Consider the following 15,416-nt stretch of genomic DNA (forward strand, 5'->3'; position numbering starts at 1 on the left):
TCCCAAAAATATTATTATCCTCCTCCAAATGTACCATTCTTCCCTCAAATGTAGCAGTCCTCACCAAATTTAAATTTATTCCCTTAAATTTACCATCCTCCTCTCAATTTTCCTTCCTTCCTTCAAATTTACCTTTCTTTTCTCAGATTGACCTTTCTTCTCTCAAAATTGTCGTTCCTCCCTCAAATTTACCTTTCTTCCAGCAAATTTACCATTTTCCACCAAATTTACCTTTCTTCCCTCAAATTTAACATTCTTGCCTCAAATTTACCTTTCTTCCCTCAACTTTACCATTCTTCTCTCAAATTTACCTTTGTCTCTCAATTATATCATTCTTCCCACAAATTTACCTTTCTCCCATTAAATTTACCGATCTCCTCTCAAACTTCTTTTCTTCCTTCAAATTTACCTTTCTTTCCTCAGATGTACCTTTATTCTCTCAAAATTGTCGTTCCTCCCTCAAATTTACCTTTTTGCAGCAAATTTACCATTTTCCCATCAAATTTACCTTTCTTCCCTCAAATTAATGTTCTTCCCTCAAATTTACTTTTCTCTCCTCAAATTTACCTGTCTTCTCTTAAATTTACCTTTCTTCTCTCAAAATTATCGTTCTTCTTCAAATTTGCCTTATTCTCTCAAATTCACCATTCTCCCCTCAAATTTACCTTTCTTCCCTTAAACCCCCTGAAATTTAAATTTCTCCCCTCAAATTTTCCTTTTTCTCTCAAATTTACCTTTCTTTCCTCAAATTAACCATTCTACCCTTAATTTTATCTTTCTGTCCTCAAATTTACCATTCTCCTCCCAAATTTATCTTTCTCCCCTCAAATTTACCTTTCTTCCCTCAAATTCACCTTTCTTCTCTCAAATTTACCTAGGGATGAGCACGAGTCGAGCTAAAACTCGACTCGCCTCGAAACTCCACTCGAACTCGACTCCAGTTTCGAGTCGAGTCAGAGGTAATTTTCTCGAGTCGAGTTTCGAGCCGAGTCACTGTTTTTGAGCTCGAGCTTCGAATCGGTTCAAGTTTGATAAATGGCTCGCTCGTTCAGCTCGTTTTAGCTCGTTTTGAAATCATGGCCTGATTAGACTGGAAAGCGAAAGTCATGAGAAATGTAAGCAGTAGTGTGGAATACTTTTAATGTTGCTCACGGCAGGGGACACTACTCGCATATCGTCTCGTCTCGATAACGAGACGACAATAGAGTTTTATAACGAGACAGCCTCAAATGTCGTGAGCGTCAATATAAATATATACTGTAGTTTTTACCATCAAGGCTGAGACCTGAACGGTCGAATTTTTGAGCCGAAGCAGAAGCCCAACCCGGGTAGTGATATTAACCTCAGTTCAGCTGAGCGAAAAGCTCGAGCCAGCTTGGGTGGGATGAGCCATCGACTCGGCTCAGGTGTGCCATCGGCTCGAGCCAGCTCCATTGAAACAAGTCCACCGGCTCGGTTCGACTAGTCTCGAACCGCCTCGGTTGAGGTGAGCCATCAGTTCGGTTCGGTTCGGCTCGGGTGAACCATCGGTTCGAGCCGGCTCGGTTGGGTGAGCTGTTACCTTGGGTCACTTTTCAGTTCGGCTTGCTTGTGAATGAGCTGTAGCCGAGTCACTCGAGCTGTTGACAACCCTAAACCAACCCCGAGCAGTTTTGAACAAGTTTGGCCGGCGTCCTATAACTTTTAACAACTTTTGGCTCGAGTTTGAATACTTGCTCCTCCGGAACTCAAATCTAGAACCTCGTGAATGACATCTTTCTCTCCTGAAGACTTTTCGACGACCGAGATCTGCAGTTGACTAGTTTTTAGTATTCAGATACAAACCGCCTACTTTTCATGGTTATACACGGTATAATAATAATAATAATAATAATAATAATAATAATAATAATAATAATAATAATAATAATAATAATAATAATAAGTAGGTAGTAGTAGTAGTAGTATCATTGATAATAATTATATTGTCTATGTAGGATATTTGAAAATATTACTTGAAACTACACACAGGATTTAGCTCGATTTGGCTCGACTCGACTCGAAACTCGACCTGAATTCGAGTCGAGTTGGAGAATATTTTTCGAGCCGAGTTCTAGAGTCGAGCTGAGAGAAGTCTGTTTCGAGTCGAGTCGAGTTTCAATGAAAACTCGCTCGAACTCGCTCGTGCCCATCCCTAAATTTACCTTTCTTCTCTCAAAATTATCATTCTTCCCTCAAATTTATCTTCTCTCAAATTTACCTTTCTTCCCTCACATTTACCATTCTCCTCTCAAATTTATCTTCCTTTCCTCAAATTTACCTTTCATCTCTCAAATTTAGCATTTTCCCCTCAAAATTATCGTTCTTCCCTCCAATGTACTTATTTTCTGCCCAAATTTAACATTCCCAAGTTTGATAGTATAATTTTCAATGAAAAATTATGCCCCTCAAATAATCTCATGGACGCAACTACACCCCAGAAAGCACGCCTGTGGGCACTTTAGATCCTGTCCCAGTCGCGCCCTTTCGTTTCCAGGTGACTGACATGTGATTGTTCGGTGTTCAATTCCCTAAGGAGTTCTTGCCAGTCCAACACAAACTATAAAAGTAGCTTCGATTCAAGATTAGAAAGATATATATCTTCGCATACACTTTTTCAATGATGTGAAGAGACATTAAAATTCAATGAAAGCTATCCCAAAGTTGCTTCAAAATTGCTGTTCTTGTAGATTCTCTTTTCCGTCAATGTCAGAGATGTAGTGCAATGCTAATGCAAAAGAATATGGAGAAGTTTTATAGTTATTATTCCTCAAGGCCTTGATCCCTAGCAGCACACTTGGTTGCCCCTACGTAGGCTGGTCGGTATGGTTGCAAATTGGTAACTGCATAAGAAAGTAATGAGTTCAACAACAGTGGGAAATTGTGGGGTAGCTAACAGCCAGCATTGGCCCAACATTCTCATTGGCCACTTTGCCGATCATTTGTAAACCAACTCAATTGTCTCCATAACCCCTACGAAAGAAATAAAAAAATTCCGATTGGAAGTGCAAGGTCGAAACTGTTAGGTAAACGACGGTAAATTGTTGGTTGACCACTGATCGTGTTATTTACTTTCATTTTGCAATTACCAATTAGCAACGTTGCCGGTCACATTGGCTTACGTAAGGTCTACAACGTGAACTGCATGGGTCTTAGGAGGATAGGCACTCCAGCATCTGGTATAGACCGACTGAAATAATTGGATGTCTAAAATACTGAAATCTCCGGAAGTCTAAGCTTGTTATAAGCTGATATAACATTGTATATCAACAGATACTTATTATCAACTTAATGGAAACACCTGGAATTGGAAACACATCACATACCTATGTAGGATACGGTCAGGCGGCCATCGCGGCGCCGCGCCAGGCTTATTGGTGATGGTGTGTTACGTCAAACTCCTCAAATAGAACGCAAGAAGCAGTAAAACGGCAGTGTGCACTGAACTGGCTAGGGATGCATTCGAGTCGAGTCGAGTCGAGATTTAAGCCTGTCTCGACTCGTCTCGTGAAAATGTTGTCTCGACTCGTGTCTCGACTCGAAAATATGTTTCTGTCTCGACTCGTGTCTCGACTCGACAGTCTCTGTCTCGACTCGACTCGAATTCGAGTCGAGACGTCTCGAAATTCGAGTCGAGACAAAATATACGAGTTAAAATATACGCACACATCAGCCAGAATATTATGACTACCTACCTTATTGTCAGTGTGTCCAACTTTGGCACGGATAACAATGGCGACACGTCTTGGCATGGACGCAATGATCCTTGAAAGGTCACTTGGAGAGAGTTGATTGGTACACATAGGCAAGGGCGCCGATTTTTCTGTAAATGTGGGGGGCATTCAGATGCAGAAGGCATATATATGAGGATATTAAGACAAATTTTATTCAAATTATGCCAAATATTGTATATTCATAAATACAATGCGGGGGCTCACATGAGCTTTGGGGGTGCCCGGGCCCCCTCGGCCCCCCAGGATCGGCGCCCTTGCACACAGGTCATCTAATTCCCGTAAATTCCGGGAAGAGGGGCGATGCGCTCTGAAGTCATGTTCAATCACATCCCATTTGTGTTCGATTAGGTTCAGATCAGGCGAGTTGGGCGGCCAGCACATCACTTGAAACTTGTCCCTGTGTTCCTCGAACCATTCCATCACAATCCTGGCCTTGTGATATGGTGCATTATCTTTTCGAAAAATGCCACTACCGTTGGCAAACATGGTTGTCGTCTGCAAGCAGTGTGTGATACGCCTTGGCCGTCATGGTGCCTTGCTCGAGCTTCACTAGACACATAGATGCTCACGTGAATGTTTTCCGGAGCATAATTAGCCACCGCCAGCTTGTCTCCGTCCCGCAGTACAGGTGTCAAAGAACTGTTCTCTTGAAACACGACGAATTCGCACCCTTCCATCGTCATGATGAAGAAGGTATCGGGATTCATCAGACAATGCAACGCTCTGCCACTGTGCCAAGGTTTAATGACGATGGTCATGTGTTCATTTCAGTCGCAGTTGCCGATGTCGTGGTGTTAACATTCGCACAAAGATGGGACATGGGCTTCGGAGGACCATCGTTAGGGGTGTTCGGTACACTGTGTGTTCAAACGCACTTGTACTTTGCCCAGTAATAAAGTATGATGTTAGTTCTGCCACAGTTCGCTGCCTGTCTTGTTTTACCAGTCTGCCCAGCCTATGACGTCCGACATCTGTAATGAGGTGGGGGCGCCCAACCCCTCGACGTTTGGACGTCGTTTTCCCTTGGTTTCGCGACTTGTTGAAGACACTCACCACAGCACTCCTCGAACATCCGACAAGTCCTGCAGTTTCCGAAATTCTCCTGCCGAGTATGCGGGTCATTACAACCTGCCCTCGGTCAAACTCAGATCGCGCGCCTTCCCCATTCTACACACGGCCAGCACTCTCACTGATACTACATGCACCGTACGCGTGACTGACTAGCAGGCATTCGTCGGCAGGTGACACAGATATCGCCTGGACGGAAATTATATCTATAGTAGGTTGGTAGTTATAATGTTCTGACTGATCAGTACATACTAAATAAATTTAAAATGTAGGAAATTTTCAACATTCTGATTAACTTGCAGGAAATTTCACAATGAAAAGAAGCAACTGACTTGGACAAGACAACGGTTAGTTGATGGGGCAATCTTTTTTTCTGGTCTTTGAGGTGTGAGCTTTGACCATGCCTTGTGAAATTTTGATGTTTGGTGCTCATCAGTCGCGCTTCCATTTTTTTCTAATTGTTCCAGTTCATGATAATTAACAATACATTGCGCAGTTCGAATACATGTTCACGTTTTCATTCAATCCAACTCAAGCCGCTTCAGATACTATAGAGTTGTATTTGTTTACGAAGAATTAATTGCGTATTAGAAATACACCCCAACAAAACATTCTGCGTGCTCATCTGCTCAGTATTCAAGGTTTTAATTACAACCTGAATTGTTAAAATGCGAACGTAAGTTGCATTAGATATCTAAGCAGTTCCTAGTCTATGGATAATTCAAGCAATGCTAATTAAGGTCTTTCTAGCAAGCACTTATGCTGTTCATAAACCTTACGCATTGGAGTAGGAAAAAAAAAAAAAGAAAAGAAAAGAAAGAAGTAAAATTGGTAATTTTGCAACCGTGACTCACTCGGGCTCATGCTCTCTATCCTCAATGGAGCTCGCGTTCGCTAATCTCAATGAGGATCACACTAGTCAAGTTTCTCACTAATTCGAGCTTGAGCTTGATATTTACTGTGAAATTCTCTTCAGCTCGATCTCGTAATGCCACACGTCCTTTCTTGTTTTTACATTTGTCTCACCATTTTCGATTTATACAGGTGGCCGTGGACTTTTCAATTAAGTTTTTGTTTTCATTTTGACCCGCCGCCATTTTGCACAGGGTTGTCGTAGAGAGTCGAGACTTGCTCCATTTTCCTTCATTTTACAACAGATTTCAAACGATGTGCTACTTAACCCCCCTTGCCATGTGAAACTTTTTAGTTGGATCCCGTCTGGGGCCCTGCGGGGAACCCTGAGGCAAACTTTTTACCCCAAAAAAGTGTGGCCTTGAAAATGATGGGATACATGTTCACCGAGTTTTCCATTTACCCAATCGTTTCCGAACAAATGACTCGGTTCAGACTATTCTAGCAGGTAATTTCCTAGCTATGGCTTTTTAAATATCTAGAAATTGGCCATGTTTTTGGCCAATATCACGGGAACGGTAAGCCATAGAGATATGATATTGGTGGTAATCAATCCCTAATAGAATGCTAAACATTTTTGTCCTGATATTAATTGGTGGCCACTGGCCAACTGGCCATTGGCCAAACCACTGGCCAGTTGGACAGTGACTACCGGTTATTATTTGGTACCAAAATGTTTACCATCCTTTTAGATATTGATCAACGCCAATTTGATCTCTCTATGACTTACGGTTCCCGAGATATGGCTGCTTAAATTTCTGTAAATCGGTCATTTTTTGGCCACTATCTTGCGAACGGTTAGATTGACGCGAAAAATTTAATCATTTTGTCTAATAGTTTTTGATGCTCTATCTAATGCAGTGTACAAAATTGAAAAAATTGCAAATAACAGACAGACGGACAGATAGACACACAGACATAGAGAATTCAGTAACGAACTTTTTAAGTTCGTTGAATATGTTGTAACTCACGATATCTCGCCCGGTGACACGTATAACTTCGGGATTCGTCTAGTTATAACATATCCAATGCGAACACAATTGTCTCGTTCGGATCTCACAAGGGAACCTTCCGAAAATGATAGCTGCAGTGAAAGGTGTGGCCTATGCCAATTGAAAGAGATGAGCATTCCCCAAAAATTAGCTGCCCATAGCAATAGGCTCAGGAAATATAAGGGGTGGAAGTTCGGGAAACAGCAAGGCTGGACAAGGGGGAAAAGTGCAAATTCCACAAAAAAAAGGGGGGCACGGCAAAATACAATGCTGACAAGTGATGTATAGAAAGAGACTTGCCACAATGGGGAACAAATGAAGGCCACCAGTGGGGTTAACAGTGTTGCCAACTGCAATGAAAAGTACATGTTTTGCAAAGAGCACTATATGAAGTGAGTGCAATATTCAGTGTCAACCTGTCATGTAGAACATAAGATATGGCGTGTCTAATCAGTGGTACAATCTAACAAAAGAAAATAGAAAAAACAGAAGTATGAAAAATACGGAAAAAACGGAGTTGGCCATAATGCGCTACATTTGATCAGGGGCTGTACATATTAGAATGAACAAAACAAGAAGCACCGAATATGCAGGAAACCGACGTACCTAGAGTCGAAAAGAAAAACGAATTCCAAAGTTGGCAAGACTGGCCATGGACATCCAGACAAGTCTAATATAGTTAGGCCACTCGCTTCAGAAAAAGAAAATTCCGGCAACAGGCATCACTCGGAATGCATCAATGCTAGAGTGATTGAGGCAATGTCAAGTCGGGGAGCATGAGATGGTTGGATTGAGCCGACAACCGATAATAGAAGTAGTGAACATTATGTCATGGTTGGGTCGTATGTGGGAATATGCAGGGTGTCCCATCAAACTTTCTGACCTGAAAGATTTGCGAAACGAACAAAAATGGGACGGATCCAGTTGTCCAGGAATGTACCAATGTCAGGGGGTGATAAAAGTCTGTGAGAAGCAAGTGCCCCCAGGATCCCCAACATAGGGCCCCAGGAGCCAACTTCAAATTTTCAAAAGGAAACAGGGACCGAGTGTTACCTCTCTCGATTGATCATGGAATGTGCAACAACATATATAGGAAACATTTGCTATATGAAGCATGTTTTTCTAAATGGACGCCACAAATATGTGCTGTCTTAACACGGCAACGAACAATGTGATCTCAAATTGCTGCGAAGCGAAAAGAGATGTTGCAAATCCAATTGCACAGGAATGTACTCATGTCGAGGGCCAAGAGAACTTTGTAAGAAGCAAGTCCCCCAGGGCTCCCATCATAAGGCTCAAGGGGGTCAACCGCAACATTTCAAATGGGAACAGGGGCGGATGATATTTCTCTGGATAGATACAACACCGTCTATAAAAAAAAAAAAAAAAAAATGCTATATGAATATGAAACAGATGTCAGGCAAGGACAACTAGCGGTGTTTCCCATATGATCAGACGATGACTTATTTATGGCACGAGCCATAGTAGAAGGCGGCTTAGTTGAAGAAACTGCACCCTCTCAGTAACCTAAATTGCACGAAAATTTCCAAAGCAGGTTCATTGACCTGACTACCGCATGTTGCCCACTTTGTCCAAGAGCGGGATGGTTTGTTTCTAACTTTTCTACCGAAAAGCATTTGTCTGGAATGGTGTTTCGGAGACAATAAAATAAAGAAAATATACTAGGCAGAGAACAGGGAGGAGGGAGTGTATCAATTATTCTTTCCTCTAAACCAGCGTTTCCCAACCTTTTTCAACTTGGAGCACACTATGGGTGTAACATGGATTCTCGCGGCACACTTATAGATATTATTATTTGTAAATATAAAACACACTGGTATTTTTTTTCTTTGATTACTGATCTCCTTCGCACAGAGAAGAAAGCTCGATCGCTGGGTTTTCCTCGTGGTAAATCACTATGCTTATTTTTCATTCTAATTTAAAAGGAGAAAACAACTGCAATGAAATGTTGGACTAAGGTTATTAAAAATACGCTTACTCTTTCGAAAACTGTATCCAACCTTTTACTAAGAATGAAGATCATTAAATAACGAACGAACAAATAAATCTATTTTACTTTTAAAACACAAATGTAAATAATTTATCGAAAGGATTGAATGATATTTTAAATTTTCAAGTTACGAAATAGTCTGTAACGATAAAGAAGCATAACAATAACAAATACTTTTTTCAACATTAGAAATGTACAGAAAAGTAACACGTCATGAAACTTAAAATTGTAGATTCATAGTAGAGGTTCATAGTAATGTGCAATACAAATATACATTTCCCCTACGTTTTGCAATTTGATTGCTATAGAATTAATAATTTTGTTTTGATATCCTCGCGGTACATCAGTGGCCCATTCACGACACACCAATGTCGCGGTATTTTCACTGCTAGCTTCTCATTTTAGACAGGTATATTTACAACAAAGGGGTTAGCGTGCACCTTTGCACCCCCTTAAATCTGGCCCTGTCCAGAAGTTATGTAGCCCTATATCGTTCATGGAAAAAAAAACACAATAGTTATAACTATGCTAAATTACTATAGACTGCCAATTGCTCATTCAGACAATTTATGACGTTCACTTTATTGCAATGTTCTTATACAGACTAGATATAGGCTACGGATAATAGTTTATACAAACTAGATAATCTATTATTATTATTATTATTATTATTATTATTATATTTGAAGTACAATCAAATATCACGACATTAATTACTAGTTTTAATTAACTGAATTGAGCAGAAAATTAAATCTTGATCTCGGAAGATTAACTATTAAATTTATACGTTCTGTACCTTTCTAAAGTAATAAATGCTGGAATTGGTTTCAAGGCTGTTCCTGAGTGAATAATTTCTTCATAATAATATTAAAAGTTTTAGAAAAAATTTCGAGACATTCGAGTCGAGTCGAGATTTTTATAAGCTGTCTCGACTCGACTCGTGTCTCGACTCGAAAATTCGAGTCGAGAAACACGTTTGTCTCGACTCGTCTCGAATTTTACAAAGTGTGTCTCGACTCGAATCTCGACTCGAATTCGAGTCGAGTCGAGTCGAGATTCGAGACATGTCTCGACTCGTGCGCATCCCTAGAACTGGCAGTAAACAATAATGCTGTAATATGGGCGACCTCCCTTATTTCCAAAGAAGGCAAACTGTTGGTAATCGGTTATCTTGCGAGAGTGTGACGAATGTGGGAAATGTATTGGTTTATGGCCAGGGATAGGGTCCAACAAGATGACGAACTACAAAACTCAACGGCAAAGACACATCGACGAAGAGAAACAGTAGTCGGAGGAAAACTTCAGTGACAGGTCCCGCCGAGCACTAAAGAAACTTGCGGAACCGTCGTGGTCCAAGTGATGGAGGAACTCAAGCAGCACCTTGCATAGTCCGCGTAGACAATCAAAGTCCATCTCCAATTACATAACATGGACATAGAGGGTCGGGTTACATGGACTGTTGATATGTGTTCATAACTGTTAAGCACGACGCCAATTGTGCCGCGAGCGTGCAACATGGACCGCTGATAATGGGGAAAGCGTGATACAGTCGGATAAGTAATCGTTCACCTTGTTCCAAACAACCGGCCGTGTTTGTATGACGGACGAAACGATCCAAAGAAGCGCATGATCTGCAGCGTTTCCGCCCAACAGCTCTGTGATATGATGGGCCATAATATTCTAGTTTTCATGGGTCTTGTTTTGACGCTTATCGGTTGCAATAGCTCAAAGGCACGCGTTGTTCCGGTTTCAATTCCCGATTAGGACACTCAGTCGAAAAAGTGTAAAAGCCTTTTTAGATCAGACATCCTGAGTGAACTTTACCTCATTCACATCAGAAAAATGCCGGCATGATATCTAACATATAGGTCTCAGATCGCTTCCTTCCCTCCCGAATCCTTTCTTCCTTCCCTTTCCTCGGATAGGGTGATTGCTGAAGGACGTCATCCCTCATATACGTGACGGGCTAAGTGGCCTTAGATGCAGAAATCCCATACATCTAAACCCTAATCAAATGCACGTGTTGCTTTCCACTGAAATTCAATATCAACACTTTTGTGATAAATTATCTCAGACGATGATTCGAAAATGAAATGGAATAAAATTTGTCAGTTAGACGTCGCACAATTATGCCTGTGAGACTAAGGGAGACGGGTGATTAAGGCAAGTGAATGATAATGGCATAATTGGTGAAATGAGAGTGTGCGAGGAAACAGAAGTACCCCAAGAAAACCTACGGCAACGGTGTGTCTACCACAAACTTATTTGGCTGGAAATCGAACTTGGGACTCCACGTGTCAGAGGTAAGCGCCCTAATCCTTTTTTTTTTTTTTTTACAAAAAAAGTGACCTAATTTACCAAAAGTTCCTCAGTAACTTGTTTTTACCTAATTATCACTATTTTTTTACTACATTTTATTCATTCTTCCAGTAATGACGGGGACATGAACACAAACATCGAGGACAGTTAAAATTCCAACGGCTCTCTAACCGGGAATCCCACCCGGGAAGCTATACACTAAAGGCGTACGTGCTAGCCACTAGACCAGCGGGGAGAGCGCCAATAGAACCAACGGAGAGGGTTTGCCACTGGGCCACCCCCTTATATGATGATTCGATAAACAAAGTGAAAGGAAACGATTTTAATTTTTTTTAATGTATGTCTGAGATGTATTGCACCAATAATGGTAAATATCTGTTTAGTTTGCCTTTGTGTGGAGTTAATACAACTAAAACTAACTACTTCCTCTGAGTAAGAAGGCAACCGAGAACATACCCTCATGTTCTCTTACTCAATCTGTGTGTGAAATAGTGATTCCCTGCAATAGTATTCCATTTAAAAACATTAATAAATTGGGAAAGACTTATCTAGAACTGGAAGTTTGAACTTTCCATTCATAAATGTATCGAGTATTTTATTGCAAGATCTTATGCTACACCAGGAAGTGGTGTCATACGCTCCAGTGGCGCAATTGGTTAGCGCACGGTACTTATAAGACAGAACCTGTGCCTATGAGCAATGCCGGGGTTGTGAGTTCGAGCCTCACCTGGAGCAGTATTTTTTTTTAAAGCAGAGAAGGGGAGTACTTTTCCCGAAGACAGTCGAATTAGGGATTAGAGGATTAGACAGATTTTAACTTTCCATGATTTATACAAAGAAGATGAAAATAAAGTTATATATGTAGTATTGTCTTATTGGGAAACGTTTCTGATGCCTTAAAATGGAATATTTCAATAAAAACTCTAAAGGAGAAATGGAGTAAATTTAATTTAGGATAAAATAGGACTGCTAAATCTTAAATTAATTTAGGTGACTCAAAAATAGTTCCTTCAATAGAGTAGTCATGTTTAATCAGGGCCGTGCCGTAGAAACTCAGCGCCCGGGGCGAGAGTATACGGCGGCGCCCCCATACATATATTCCAAGCAATTTTTCCTATCTTTTTTCCTTTTTTCTCCCGAATTTTTCGCCCCCTTACTTCGGCGCCTGGGGCTGTCGCCCCGCTCGCCCCCCACGGCACGGCCCTGTGTTTAATACATATTTCTTTAGGAAAGGAAAGAGTTTTGCATTGCTTCATATTCAACTTAATCTTGTTATTTTCACACCAGTTCTTAATACTGGACAAGTCGATTTGAAGTTTTACACAATCCTAATTTGAATTAATTTGAGAAAGAATTTGCACGTTTGCAGATAAAAATGTTAGAGCGTGAATGAAAGACTGTAAAATTTATAATTAATACAAATAAGGAGGGACCAAGATTTGAGTCTTGAGAAATTTCAGATAAGAGATGATGTTCTAAAAACAAATCTTTGTACTCAACGACCTTCTTACTACTGTGCAAATAAGACGCAAAAAGTTCTTTTGCTTCCATAGGGAAGTTGAAAGTTTTTAGATTTTGTATCAATACATCATGATCTATCAAATCAAAGGTTTTTGAGAAGTTACTATAAATCGTATCCAGTTGACTTCTTCTATCCCACTCATTTGCAATAAAATATTTCATGATGGCTAAGTAGTGGGTGTTAATATATTCTTTAACAAGTCATGATGTCATACTGATAGAACGGATTTTATATGATGCATTATCGCCTCCGAACATCTTGGTAAATGCTGATAAAATAGTAGAATGCCTAAAATTCTGCATATTCCTCTTATCACTAGATTTAGGGATTAGATAAATTATGCCTTTATCCAGAAATACATTTGATTTTGACAACATTTGATGTTTAAGAATGTCTATACACCTTCAGTCATTCATTTGCACACGTCTGTTACCCAAGTGACCAAATAAGTGTTGGCCAATGGTTCATTTTTGGGAGTACGAATGTTCAAGTATTCAGAAAATAACTCATTTACAAATGGAATGAAGTAGCAAATCAATTCTGTTTGTATACTCTCCGGTTATTGAAGTCAAGCACTCACGTGCTCCAGTGGCGCAATTGGTTAGCGCACGGTACTTATAAAACAGCACTTGTGCTTGAGCTATGCCGGGGTTGTGAGTTCGAGCCTCACCTGGAGCATTTTTTTAGTTTTCTTTCAAAAGACCATAGGAGTGAATACATTCTTTGATGAAAATAGAATTCGAAATTTAAATTGATTTAATTGGATTATAATTACTTATTTAACATTAAGGACTTCAGGAAGTTAGATGGGATGGAAATGGATCTGTGAATTCCGGAAATTTTACGTTCTTTTACGGGGAAGGAAATAAAAATCACCAGTTAGGAACAGAGTTTTTCATTCATAAACGCATATTACCAGCAATTAAACGGGTCGAATTTGTTACTGGCAGACTTTCTTTTATTGCTCTTAAGGGACGGTGGTGTGATATTATTGTCTAAAATGAACATGCCCCAACTGAAGATAAGGATGACGATATAAAAGACAGTTTTTACGAAGAAGTGGAACGGATATTTGACCAACTCCCGCGATACCATATGAAAATTCTATTAGGGGATTTCAATGCGAAGGTAGAACGAGAGGATATTTTCAAACCGATTATAGGGAACGAAAGTCTGCACAAGGAAAGTAATGACAACGGTGTTAGACTCGTGAACTTGGCAACATCCAAAAACCTAATCGTGAAGAGTACAAAATTCCCACACCGCGACGTTCATAAATACACTTAGATATCACCAGACGGGAAAACACATAATCAAATTGATCACGTTTTAGTAGATAGAAGAAGGCAATCTAGCATAATTGATGTCCGGTCGTTTAGAGGGGTTGATTGTGACACCGACCACTACCTGAAATGAAATGAAATCTTTAAGTTTTACGTCCCACGGTTATGCCGGTTAGGCTAAAGGAGACGGTGATGATGAGTAATGAATGAAATGGTGGAATGAAGAAAGTGGGAGGAAACGGGAGAACCCCGAGAAAACCCACGCACACGGTGTTTGTCCACCACAAAGTTCACTTGGCGGGGGCTGGGATCGAACCCGGAACCCCAAACACCAGAGGTGAACGCTCTACCACTGAGCCACCGCGGCCCCCGACCACTACCTGGTAGTAGCGATAATACGAGAGAGGTTATCGTTGAATAAAGTTAATATTCATTGTCCGAAAACGAAGAGATTCAATTTAAAGAAATTAGAAGAGAGCCAGGTAAGAGAGAAATACCAGATTAAAGTTTCGAACAGATTCTCGGCTTTAGAAGATTCGGAGTGCACTAGTGTTGAGGATACCTGGATTGAAATTAGAGATAGCATTAAAATCTCAGCAAAAGAAAAATTGGAACACGCGGAAATACGTAGGAACAAACCATAGTTCAACCAAGAATGCATAAAACTAGCAGAGAAGAGAAAACAGGCAAAATTACGCTTGCTACAAAATCCGAATGAAATAATTACACAAAATTTCGCAGATATCAGGCGGGAAACTTCCAAAACTTTTAGAACAAAGAAACGCGATTTTCTGAAAGCTAAAATTAAGGAACTTGAAGATAATAGTAAAAATAAAAACGTCCGGGACATGTATAAGGGAATCAACAAATTTAAGAAAGGTTATCAAACTCGTGCTTATATATTAAAGAAATCTGACGGTACAGTTCTCACTGACACAGATAGCATCTTAATTAGATGGAAAGATTTCTTTGACGATTTGCTTAACACGCAACCAAAAACTAGTGTGCGTGGAGAAAAGGAGATACACACCGCAGAACCGTATATTCCAGAACCCAACAGAATAGAAGTATAAACCGCTATAAAGAAATTAAAGAAACACAAATCTCCGGGTGTAGATGAAATTCCGGCTGAGTTAATCTTAGCTGGAGGCGAAAAATTGTGGAACAAGATACACACACTCATTCTCCTTATCTGGAACGAGGAAGAATTGCCACAAGAGTGGAAAGAATCAATCATTGTTCCAATTCACGAGAAAGGCGACAAAACTGACTGTAATAATTATCGAGGCACATCTCTTCTGTCAACATCCTATAAAATCCTTTCAAATATTCTATTAGCAAGACTGACCCCATACGCAAATGAAATTATTGGAGATTATCAGTGCGGATTTAGACGAAATCGATCAACTATCGATTAAATATTTACCATTCGCCAAATACTCGAAAAAAAAAGTGGGAATACAATACCCCGGTACATCAACTATTTATTGATTTTAGAAAGGCGTACGACTCGGTTAGGAGAGAAAAATTATACAACGTTCTTACAGAACTTGGAAT

At 40.2% G+C, this 15,416-nt stretch overlaps 2 non-coding genes across 2 annotated transcripts; both read left to right on the forward strand.

Moving 5' to 3' along the window:
• The first annotated feature begins 11,691 nt into the window (after positions 1–11,691).
• On the forward strand, positions 11,692–11,789 carry TRNAI-UAU (transfer RNA isoleucine (anticodon UAU)). The gene is made up of 2 exons: positions 11,692–11,729; positions 11,754–11,789. It is a non-coding gene; the product is annotated as a tRNA-Ile (tRNA).
• A 1,369-nt stretch (positions 11,790–13,158) lies between these two features.
• On the forward strand, positions 13,159–13,254 carry TRNAI-UAU (transfer RNA isoleucine (anticodon UAU)). The gene is made up of 2 exons: positions 13,159–13,196; positions 13,219–13,254. It is a non-coding gene; the product is annotated as a tRNA-Ile (tRNA).
• The last annotated feature ends 2,162 nt before the right edge of the window (positions 13,255–15,416 follow it).

The sequence above is a fragment of the Thermobia domestica genome, chromosome 7 (genome assembly GCF_964235325.1).
Source record: "Thermobia domestica chromosome 7, izTheDome1.hap1.1, whole genome shotgun sequence".
NCBI classification, from domain to species: domain Eukaryota; kingdom Metazoa; phylum Arthropoda; class Insecta; order Zygentoma; family Lepismatidae; genus Thermobia; species Thermobia domestica.